The sequence below is a fragment of the Lepus europaeus genome, chromosome 5, assembly GCF_033115175.1.
Source record: "Lepus europaeus isolate LE1 chromosome 5, mLepTim1.pri, whole genome shotgun sequence".
Classification (NCBI taxonomy): domain Eukaryota; kingdom Metazoa; phylum Chordata; class Mammalia; order Lagomorpha; family Leporidae; genus Lepus; species Lepus europaeus.
The window spans coordinates 39,794,396-39,804,837 of record NC_084831.1 but is presented as its reverse complement, the minus strand read 5'-3'; positions in this window follow the sequence as shown (position 1 = coordinate 39,804,837).

Sequence of the window (10,442 nt, the reverse complement as noted above, 5' to 3'; positions counted from 1 at the left end):
GGCGGGCGGCTGAGAGGCAGAGGTGGCGGCCAGGACCTGGTGGGGCGGTCCGAGGGTGCTGTGAGAAGGTGGCGGAGGGCTGGCTCTGACCGGCCCCCTGGGGCAGGGATCGAGCCGGTTCCGTCCCAGCACTGCTGAAGCGGGAAACCCGCAGCGACTCTCCGCGAAGAACGTCTCAACTACGTTGATTTTGATTAACAAAATCTTGCGTGACCATTCAGTGTTTCCATTGGGAACATTTTCTAACACAGTTTTGTGATTCTGAAGCTGGAAGATGTTTGTGTTTTCCTCTTCTATCTGGAAGCAGGGTTATTTAGGATGGGTTAGTTGATAAGAACATCTGACTCAGAAAATGGGACAGCCATGAGTTTGGCTAGGATTCAGAAACACGGCCAGGGGTCAGTGATGATTACCCAACTTCAAATGTCCACAAACACTTCAGGGTTGCAGGAGACAGGAAATAAAACACATAAGGTTTAATGGGTTTTGCTATGGGGTTCTTTGGGGGCAAATTGCTTGGAGTTGTTTGCTGTACACCTGATTGTCTTGTTGTGACTTGTCCATCTGAATTAATTGAGGCCCATTACCATTCTGTCTTGTGAAGTACAAAATGGGCAGTAGTGCCTCACCAGTGCCCATGGAAAAGGCAGTCATTCAACTAGGGTCTATCTGCAAAGAGCTAGGCTGAAAAGCCTAACAAGGCTGCACATACCGCGCCACAGGCAGGCAGTCCAAGGAGGCTGCTGAGCTATTTAGGACTTGTAGGAGTTTGGTGGGAAGGGCGTTCATTAGGCACTGCCCTTGCACTCAGACCAGAGGGGGAGGGGGAGGTGGGGGGCAAAGGGACAGGCAGGAGAGAGGTTGGTCGGAGATACAAGCTGACAGCAGCCTCGGCCACACCCATAGGGAGCTCTGGGCTAATGTCATGTTGGGCCAGAATGGCTGCGTCTTTGCTGTTACTTACGAGATGTTGGATATGGACTGCCCCCGAGGGGTGGGGCATTGGCAAGGTGGCTGTGCAGGTGAGGCGCCATCAGGGCTGCTGAGGCTGCCAGTTGAAGTGATGCCGGCACCTGAGGCAACGGGTCTTTCCTGGCAGGAGGGATCTGACAGCCCCTATCTCTTTCCTTACCTCCCTACCTGCACCACTCAGTCCTGTTGCAACATGTGCACCTGTAAGCCAAGCCAGCTTGCAGAAATGTGACAGGTCGAAGAGTGGCTCCACCATCCTAACTTCACCCACAAAAGAGTCTCAAGTAATTCAGTATTCCAAAAGTTGTTCACACAGCACCACCACTGCCGACACGGAAGCACAGGGCTGACAGCTGGGTCTATGAGGAAGCCACGAGCATCACCTGGTTCCTTGTCAGCAGACACTCCTGGGTAGCAGGAGAGAGAAAAGAAAACGCATAAGGTTTGATGGATTTTGCTTTGGGCAGTTTGCTTTGTGCTTTCCCCAATCAAGAATTATAGGACATGTTTACAGCCCTAATCTCTTCACCAGCTTCCAGATGCGCAGATATAAATAACTATTTGGCATTGCCAGTGGGATATCCAGTGAGTACCTGAAAATCAGCATGCTTAAATCAATTCACTTTTACTTCCTTCTCAAGATCAATTCTAGTTCCTGTACCTCCATGCGTTAAGCCATCTTCCCTTGAGGTCTGAACCCTGGGACCTGTTCTTGATCTGTCTCCCCCAGAGTCGGCAAGCCCTGCAGTTTACTTCAGAAATGCCCTTTATGCCCAGTCCTCACACCTCCTCTTCACTGCTACTGTCCTAATTCAGGCCCTCATTCAAAGGTGGTTGTCTTTTTGTACTTGTTCTAATTTTTTAAAATCAAAGCAATATAATCTCCTGGTACAAACAGTGCGGTACAGCTTATGATGAAAATCAAGTTCACCTTCCTTGGCCCCCACTGCAGGTACTAAGGGACAACCTCCTTTGAATGGTCTGCCCCAGTGTTCTGGTGGATGCCTTCATAACTCTAGACATTATGCACTTAGCTGTTATCTTTTTTTTTTTTTTTTTGACAGGCAGAGTGGACAGTGAGAGAGAGAGAGACAGAGAGAAAGGTCTTCCTTTTCTGTTGATTCACCCTCCAATGGCTGCTGCGGCTGGCGCGCTGCGGCCTGTGCACCACGCTGATCCGAAGCCAGGAGCCAGGTGCTTCTCCTGGTCTCCCATGGGGGTGCAGGGCCCAAAGACTTGGGCCATCCTCCACTACACTTCCGGGCCACAGCAGAGAGCTGGACTGGAAGAGGAGAAACTGGGACAGAATCCGGCACCCCGACCGGGACTAGAACCCAGTGTGCCGGCACCGCAGGCAGAGGACTAGCCTAGTGAGCTGCGGCGCCGGCCCTTAGCTGTTAACTTAAGCAAGGCAAGACCACCCTCCACACTGAAAGATGAAACTTGAATGTTTACTGCCTTTCCCCTTTCCTCCTACTCGTATTTCACTGATAACATTTGTAACTGTAGTAATTGACTGAAACCTTTATTTCTTGCCCCATCTACTTTCAATAGTCTCTTGACTACATCCTTTGCAAGAAGACAGATGTTCGTACTTCTATCTGTCCAACCCTGCCCTCCCAATCCCATCTTTTGTCACCTGCAAGCTTACGTTGTCACTTGCATGCTTATGTTGTCAGACTTGTTAGTTTTCCATGCTTCCTATTCATTTTTAAATATTCTATTAATATTTTGTTGTATTTTATTTAGTACATCCCTACTTACCCATCAATCCTTTTTTTAAAAAACTATGATGAAATACACACTATATTGGGGCCAGTGTTATGGTGCCAGGGGTTCAGCCACTGCTTATGATGCTGGCATATGGTTTGGGTGTGGGTTTGAGTCACAGCTGTACCACTTCCGATCCAGCTCCCTGCTAACATATCTGAGAAAGCAGCAGAAGATGGACCAAGCACTTGAGCCACTCAGATGGGAGACCCTGAGGGAATTCCTGGCTCCAGTCTTCAGCCTGATCCAGCTCCAGCTATTGAGGTCATTTGGGGAGTGAACTAGCAGGTGGAAGATCTCTATCTCTGTCTCTTCCTCTGTCTCTAACGCTGCCTTTCAAATTTATAAATTAATCTTTAAAAAAGGATTAACATAATATTTATAATTTTAACCATTTTATGTGTACAATTGAGTGGCATTAGATACATTTACAGTGTTGTAAGCTCATTGCCTCTGTATTCACAAAGTTTTGCATCATTGACAACATAGTCTCTGGGCCCAGTAACCAGTTTTTCTTCTCTCACCCCTCTCCTCATCTGCTGGTAACCTCAGTGTTAGTTTGTCTCTTTGAATTTGCTCATTCTAGGGACCTCTGTAAATGAAAATGCATGACATTTGACTTTCTGCATGTAACTTATTTCACCCAGCGTAGTGGTTCCAAGGTCCATCCAAGTTGTAGAATATATCACAATGTCATCCAGGCAGTGTTTGTTGTATGTAGAGATCTGTGGATCCATTCAGCTGTGGATGGGCTCTCCCCTTTCCATCTGAACTGCTACTGCAACAACCTCCTATGTGGCTGTCACTTAGCAGTCTCGGCCTCTATGATTTAGTCTCTTGCTTTTGCCAGAATGTCTTTCTATAATAAATGTGGTGCTGCTTGGTTGTATTCATTGCCCTTACTCTCTCCAACTCAGTCCAATTCCAAGCCACCCAATTTGTAGCGGCATTCAGTGTCATCAGCAGCACCTCTGTCCTGTCTCCAAGCTCTTCTATGTTAACTCCCACATTCCTGTGCTTCAGCCACACTAAGTACCTTACGCTCTCCACAAAATGCCAAACACTTTTACCCACTCATCTTGCTTGGCACTGTTTCTTCTGTTTGGATTTTAGCTCATTGTTTCTCTACACTGAAATCGCTACTCACAGAATAGAGTTAAATGTCAAAATACAAATTAAATTTTGTTATTTTTTGTGATGGTTTCCCCAATTCTACCAGGTAATCTGTTGTTCCTTTCTCTGGTTGCCAAAGTATTTCGTATGTGCTTGTAATTTCAGTCCTTCTGCGATAGTTTGCTTACTTGCCTGCCTCCTTTATTCGACTGACTTCTATTTGCACTGCAGATTGTTCTATGTGTTCAATGATCCTAGAAACTCACAACATTCACAAAGGATGCTTCAATAGTGAGCAGTGCAATGCGAGCAAGGCTGAATGTAGAATCCTAAGTCTGGAGTCAAGGACCAGTTTGGCCACCAAGTGGTAAGCCTAGGACGTGTTATTTCATCTCTTTGACTGATTCTTCATTTGCTTATGATCAACATGCTGGAGTGGTAATGATTGATGTGGAACAAACAGTGGGAATGTAATTTTGCAGTAAATGATTTATTTGAGTTGTTTTTATATTGTTTGTTTACATAAATGGCTAAAAACTCCAGAGATGCAGTTTATTTAACTTTTATTTTCACTTTATTTGAAAGACAAAGACAAAGATGAGAGAGCTAGAGATTGATGGAGAGAGCTTCTATTTGTTGGTTCACTCCCCAGATGCCTGCAAAAGCCAGAAGCTAGGCCAAGTCAAAGTAAGGAGCCTGGAACACAATCCTAGAACCCCATGAGGGTGACAGGGACCCAAGCATTTGAGTCATTGCTCACTGCCTCCAAAGATGTGCATTGGTAGGAAGCTGGATTTAAAGCAGGAAAGCTGACACTTGAACCAAGCACCATGATTTGGGATGTGGACATCCCCAGCAGTATCTTAGCTATTGTGCTGAATGCCTGTCCCAGGTGCAGAGTTTAGCCAATAATGGGAAGAACTCTTTCTTTTCTTTTTAACAACAAAAGATGTATTTATTTGAAAGGCAGAGTTACAGAGAGAGAGAGAGAGAGAGAGAGAGAGACTGAGAGAGAGAGAGAGAGGTCTTCCCTCTTCGGATTCACTCCCCAAATGGCCACAATTGCTGAAACTGGGCCAGGTGGAAGCCAAGAGCCCAGAACTCCATGCAGGCCTCCCACATGGGTGGCAGAGCCACAAGTACTTGGGCAATTTTCTGCTGCTTTCCTAGGCGGGGCTCGTATGGGATCCCATGCAGTGACTTAACCCTCTGCACCACAACACCAGTCCTGGGAAGAACTTGCCAAGTGTCAGTGTGGCCCAGTGCTGAGCACTGTGTCTCAGGATGGAGTCCTTCCCCCACTACTGGAGTGTGCCCGCAGAGGGCTGCCTTAGCTGTCAGAGAGGCGGCTCAGAGAGATCTGACCTGCATTGAAGAGCCAGACAGGCTGCACCAGCTCCCTGAGGCTCCTTCCCATTCTGCACCTGTTTAATTCTAAAAGTTACATACAAACCACACAGAGAGATGAACCCAAACTCTTGAGTTGTATTCAGGAGATAGAGTATAAAGCCCCCCTGCCCTTAAGCGAAAGTGGTAGCTTTTATAGATCACAGTGGGGCCGGTGAGTAGCTGGTAAAGCCGCCACCCGCAGTACCAGCATGCCATAAGGGCACTGGTTCGAGGCCCGGCTGCTCCACTTCCAATCCAGCTCTCTGCTATGGCCTAGGAAAGCAATAGAAAATGGCCCAAGTGCTTGGGCCCCTGTACCCACGTGGGAGACCCAGAAGAAGCTCCAGGCTCCTGGCATCGGATCGGTGCAGCTCCAACCATTGTACCAACTAGGTAGTGAACCAACGGAGCGGAAGATCACTCTCTCTCTCTCTCTCTGCCTCTCCTTCTCTCTCTGTGTAACTCTGATTTTCAGATAATAAATAAATAAATCTTTAAAAAAAATCACAGTAAGAAGTCTGACTTTTCTACTTTGTGAATCTGAGCTAAAGCTGAGGTTGATTTTGAAATATGAAAGTAAACTGTGACTACCTCAATTTAAGTCTCTAGGATTTACATTTATATATAACCTTTAAATCCTCCCAACTCTTTGCTCTGAGAACACAAGCTATAATCTTACTTACAGCTACAAGTCTAGAGAGACACTTGTTCTAGGTTAATGGAAAGCCAACAACTGCTTTGCCTGGGCTCCTAGAGGTTTCCATCACACCCAGGGACACATTTGTGAGTCTCACATGTTAAACTGGGCCCTTTGTAGGCTATGCTCAATTGCAAATTGCTTTAAAAAAAATTACAGCCTGATATTTTTGAGAGCAGTTTGTTTTTAGACACCATCCTTCTGTAGTCAAAAGCTGCTGCTTATCGTTGTTACTGCTAATGGCAAACCCACTTTACCCTCTGAAAACAACTTCTCGGCATCTTATTTGTGCTGTCACCACTCAAGCAGGCCTGTGGCTGACTTTCTCTGAACGTCTCCAAATCCGCCAACCCCCTGCCCCAAGCGGAGAAGGGTGGGATGGAACAGGGCACGCACAATGCCAGCATTGAGAGGGTCCTGAGAGTCCATCTCATCTGATTCAAGACATTGCCCCTCCTTCTTCTAGGGGTGAGGAGCACATATGAGGTGGGGGTGGTGAGCTGAGCTGGGGTGCAGGTCTTCACCTCTGCTCCGTGCCCTGGGGGGAGGCGGGTTGGGGTAGAAGCTCTGAAAAGTTGTAGGGAGGTGGTTGTAGCTGTCATGGGTGACTGCCAGCTGGCCATCGGACAAGGACCTTGGTAGAGTCCTTGATGTCTTGCAAGCACGTCACCCCTTAGGGCCAGGGGAGACCTGAGCCTGAGAACAGGGCCTTGATGAAGGAGGAGAGAGCGAGGCGGAGGTGGAAACTCCGAGAAGCGTCACAGAACAGTGGCGTCACGGAGGCTGATGTGCTGCCCCGAGACTGGGGCAGCTGCGGTACACCTGGTGGACTAGCGCTACTCTCATACTCCTCGAGCAGCTTTGCGCTCTGAACTGAAGAGGGAGTTGCTGGAAGGTGGAAGAGGCTGCCTGGCTTTTAGTTCTCTGGTGCTGTCCTACGGTTCACATGGGGACACCACTGGCCTGTCTGAGAAGGCGGCGATGTCTGCCTGCCACCCTGGAGGAGGTGTAGGAGTGTGATAAGACCTCACACCTGGTACAGCCTTGACACTCTGCAGTCCATGCACTGGATTCCTTATCCTTCCTCTTGGTTATGGCAGAGTTAAATATATGGAATGGGGGCCAGTGCTGTGGCCTAGCAGGTAAAACCACCACCTGCAGTGCTGGCATCCCATATGAGCTGCTCTGTTTCCAATTCAGCTCCCTGCTGATGGCCTGGGAAAGCAGAAGATGGCCCAAGTGCTTGGGCCCCTGCACTTCTGTGAGAGACCCAAAAGAAGCTCCTGGCTCCTGGCTTCAGATCAGCCCAGCACCAGCCAGCGGCCATTTGGGGAGTGAATCAGTGGATGGAAGACCTCCCTCTCTCTCTGTCTCTCCGTCTCTGTAACTTTGCCCTTCAAATAAATAAATATATCTTTAAATATATTATGGAATGAATCTAACAGGCACGCATTCATTCCCTCACTCATGGGACATTTGCTGAGTGCCCCGGTGCTGTGCAATCCCTGGAAATGCACAATGCCTACTTTCAAAGAGCACCAGACAGTGACACAGGAGAGGGAAATGTGAACACAGGCTACAGTAGAAGCCTAGGGGCCCCCAGAAGCCAGAGGAAGGACCGCAGCCAACTTGGGTAGGGGGGAGAGGCTGCAGGAAAGGTTGGCAGGAAGAGAAGATCACTGGGAGGGAGGGAGGGAGGAGTACATGGGTGAACATTTCAGGCAAAGAGGGAGTCACGTGAACAGTGGCATGGGATGGTGGGGCGGGGGACCAGACATGCAGACTGGGGCCTCTTCAAGCAGTGCAATGTACACAGATGCAAATGTGCCTGTGACCTGTGTGCCCACAGTGGACACTTCCAGGGCCTGGTGGAGACAGGGTCTTCGAAAGGTCAGCCTCGCCTCAGCCCCTCCCCTGCCACACCGGCTTGCCCACCACCTGGGACACACTTCCAACTCCGAGGACCTGGGTGGCAGTCATTGCTCCTCTGACTTCAGCTGGCACTTTCGCCTCCAGAAGACTCGAGTTTCCTTTGTGTGAGATACAGGGGCCTGCTGAGCTGGCCCCTGAGGTCCGCTGAGCATCCTGCACCTGCCACCTACAACCTCTCCACCTTCCAAAGAGAAAGCTCTTGGCATTCCTCCTGGAATCCAGACTCGAGTCTCCCGGGACTTTCCTTCCCACCCCAATGCCTCTGTGATTCCATCCTAACAGTTAAGGCACAATAGCCTGGTCCTCGGAGGACTCAGAGCCTCGCTGGGGGACTGGAGAGCTCCAAAACGTGGTCGCCATGGCACCCCAGTGCCTAGACCACGGTGCAGCCCATGATGTGGTGTTTGTAATAAGAAGTGACAAAGTGGGAGGAATCTGGGTTGTGAAACCTCCAAACCCAACAAGACCTCACAGACTCTGTCTGCTCCTCGGGCTGTCTGGAGCCCTGCCATCCAGAACCCCTCTGCATGGCCCCCAGTGGGGCTGAGGCCTGAAGGTAGAGACAGGGGAGCTCTGTCCCCGCAGAGAAGACTCCAAGGGCGGAAGGCAGTCAGGCCTTGCCCCCTTTCGTTCTGCAAAGCCCCAATTCCAAGTCTGATTTCTGGCCAGCTGACTGTCACGGTGTGGTTTTCCAGAAGCAGCAGGCGCCAGCAGTTTGTCTGGGAGACGATCCCAAGAAACAGCCCCAGGGAAGGGGGAATTGAGACAGGGAAGGGGAAGGAAGTGTCACTGGGTACCTGATGCACATGTTAGTGCTCTGGGCAGCTGGGTCCCAGTGTCCCTGAGGATTCAGGGAGGGGGCTCTAGAACAAGCCTCCAAGGTGTCCCACTTGCGGGCGAGGACCACGTGTGCCCTCACACCCGTGTTCACCGTTGGTTCACAGCTGCTCCTGGGTGCGCTAACTCCCGCCACGTCCAGCCTGTCATATGCAGGCAGGAGCGGGCGCTGAGCGTTTTCTGCAGCAGATGAAAGTTCTGCAGGGGCTTTCAGCAGTAAGAATCAGCCAAAAGGAGGAGTGAGCGCACATTGGGTGTGGGCGCTGGCAGCCCCTCTCCCGTGGCCGAGTGCCCAGTAAACCTCACAGCTCTGCCTTAGAGGTAAGAGGGTGCAAATAGGATTTGTAAGGGAAAAGTAAATACATCTGGTTGATATTCTCAAAGGACTAATAGTTTCTGTATTTTATGGAAACTCATTATGCGCTTTGTATCCTCAACTTTTCTACATGCTGTCCTTCTACCTCTCATGGCCTATTCTAGAAAACCCCATTCATTCTCCATAGTCTGGCAATGGTCACTTCTCTTATGCCCTTTACTGATTCCTGTGATAGAAGCAACGGCTCCCTGCTCTTTGCTCTGACAGCTTGTTATGCTAGAACTGAAATACCCGGACTGTGTCACGTCCTGTCTCCTTGTGTGCTCATCTCACCTGCTACTAAGAGCACTGAATCGCTGATGGTTGTCAAGTGCTTTAGTTACGTGTCGGGAACTCTTCAATACTTCATTTTAATTAACTCATTCAAACCTCTGAATAATCCTGTGAAGTAGCTGCAATTATCCTTTCCATTTTGTGGATTAAAAAAAAAAAAACTAGGACAGAGAAGTTAGACAATTAAGCAATGTTCCCAACATCACGTAGTTATCGAAGGATAGAACTAGGACTTGGTTCCAACAGGTCATCTTCCAGGTCCCTACTCTTAACCCCTGTGCAAAACAACCTTTCTTTGATTAGAGTAGAGAATAGGATCAAAGGTCTAAACTCTGGGGATGTTTCTTGCAGTTTTGCAGGGCCCCATGGCTTATAGAGATTCTTCAATAAGCAATATGCAAAATAGAAGACTTGTATTGAGGAAGGATCACTCTTGTTAAAGTACATGGGATCAATGGAAAGAGGAAACACTGGGAACAGAGGGAAAATTCGAGGGGCTGTGGAGATGACCCAGGGAAGAGAGGAAACTCCAAGTTCAGCATGGAACCTCATCTCCCAGGTCTGCACCAGCCTCTCCCCAACACTAAGAGCTGCTTCTCATGCATGTGTAAGGGGTGCCCTGCACAACTTCAGCTGGCCACAGGGCATGGGGGCTGAAAGGAACCTGAGCTGTATCTGCCCAGCAGGAAGCCTTTTGCTCACTAAGGACTGGCAGAGGCCCTGCCCACACACACTCTCCATTCCAAACAGCTTAAGCTATTTTATTCCTGGCTGTGTCATGGTTTTCCCTACTTCTGTGTTTTGAATATCTGGTTTCCTCTGCTAAGATGCTCTTTGACTCATTCGTTCCTTCTTTCTTCCACTTATTCATACAACTCAGTTTTTTAAGCACCTACTATGTGTCAGAATCCTCTCTGGTGATGAGGATTCAGTGGGGAGCTCACAATCTAGGGAGGAGATACACATGAATGAAATAACCACACAAATGTAGCAGCATACGCTCAGACCCATGCTTTGAGGATCAAGTCAGGGGGCCTGTGTGTTGGCTGTTGGGGACTCATCTGCTTTGGGATGCAGGTGGCT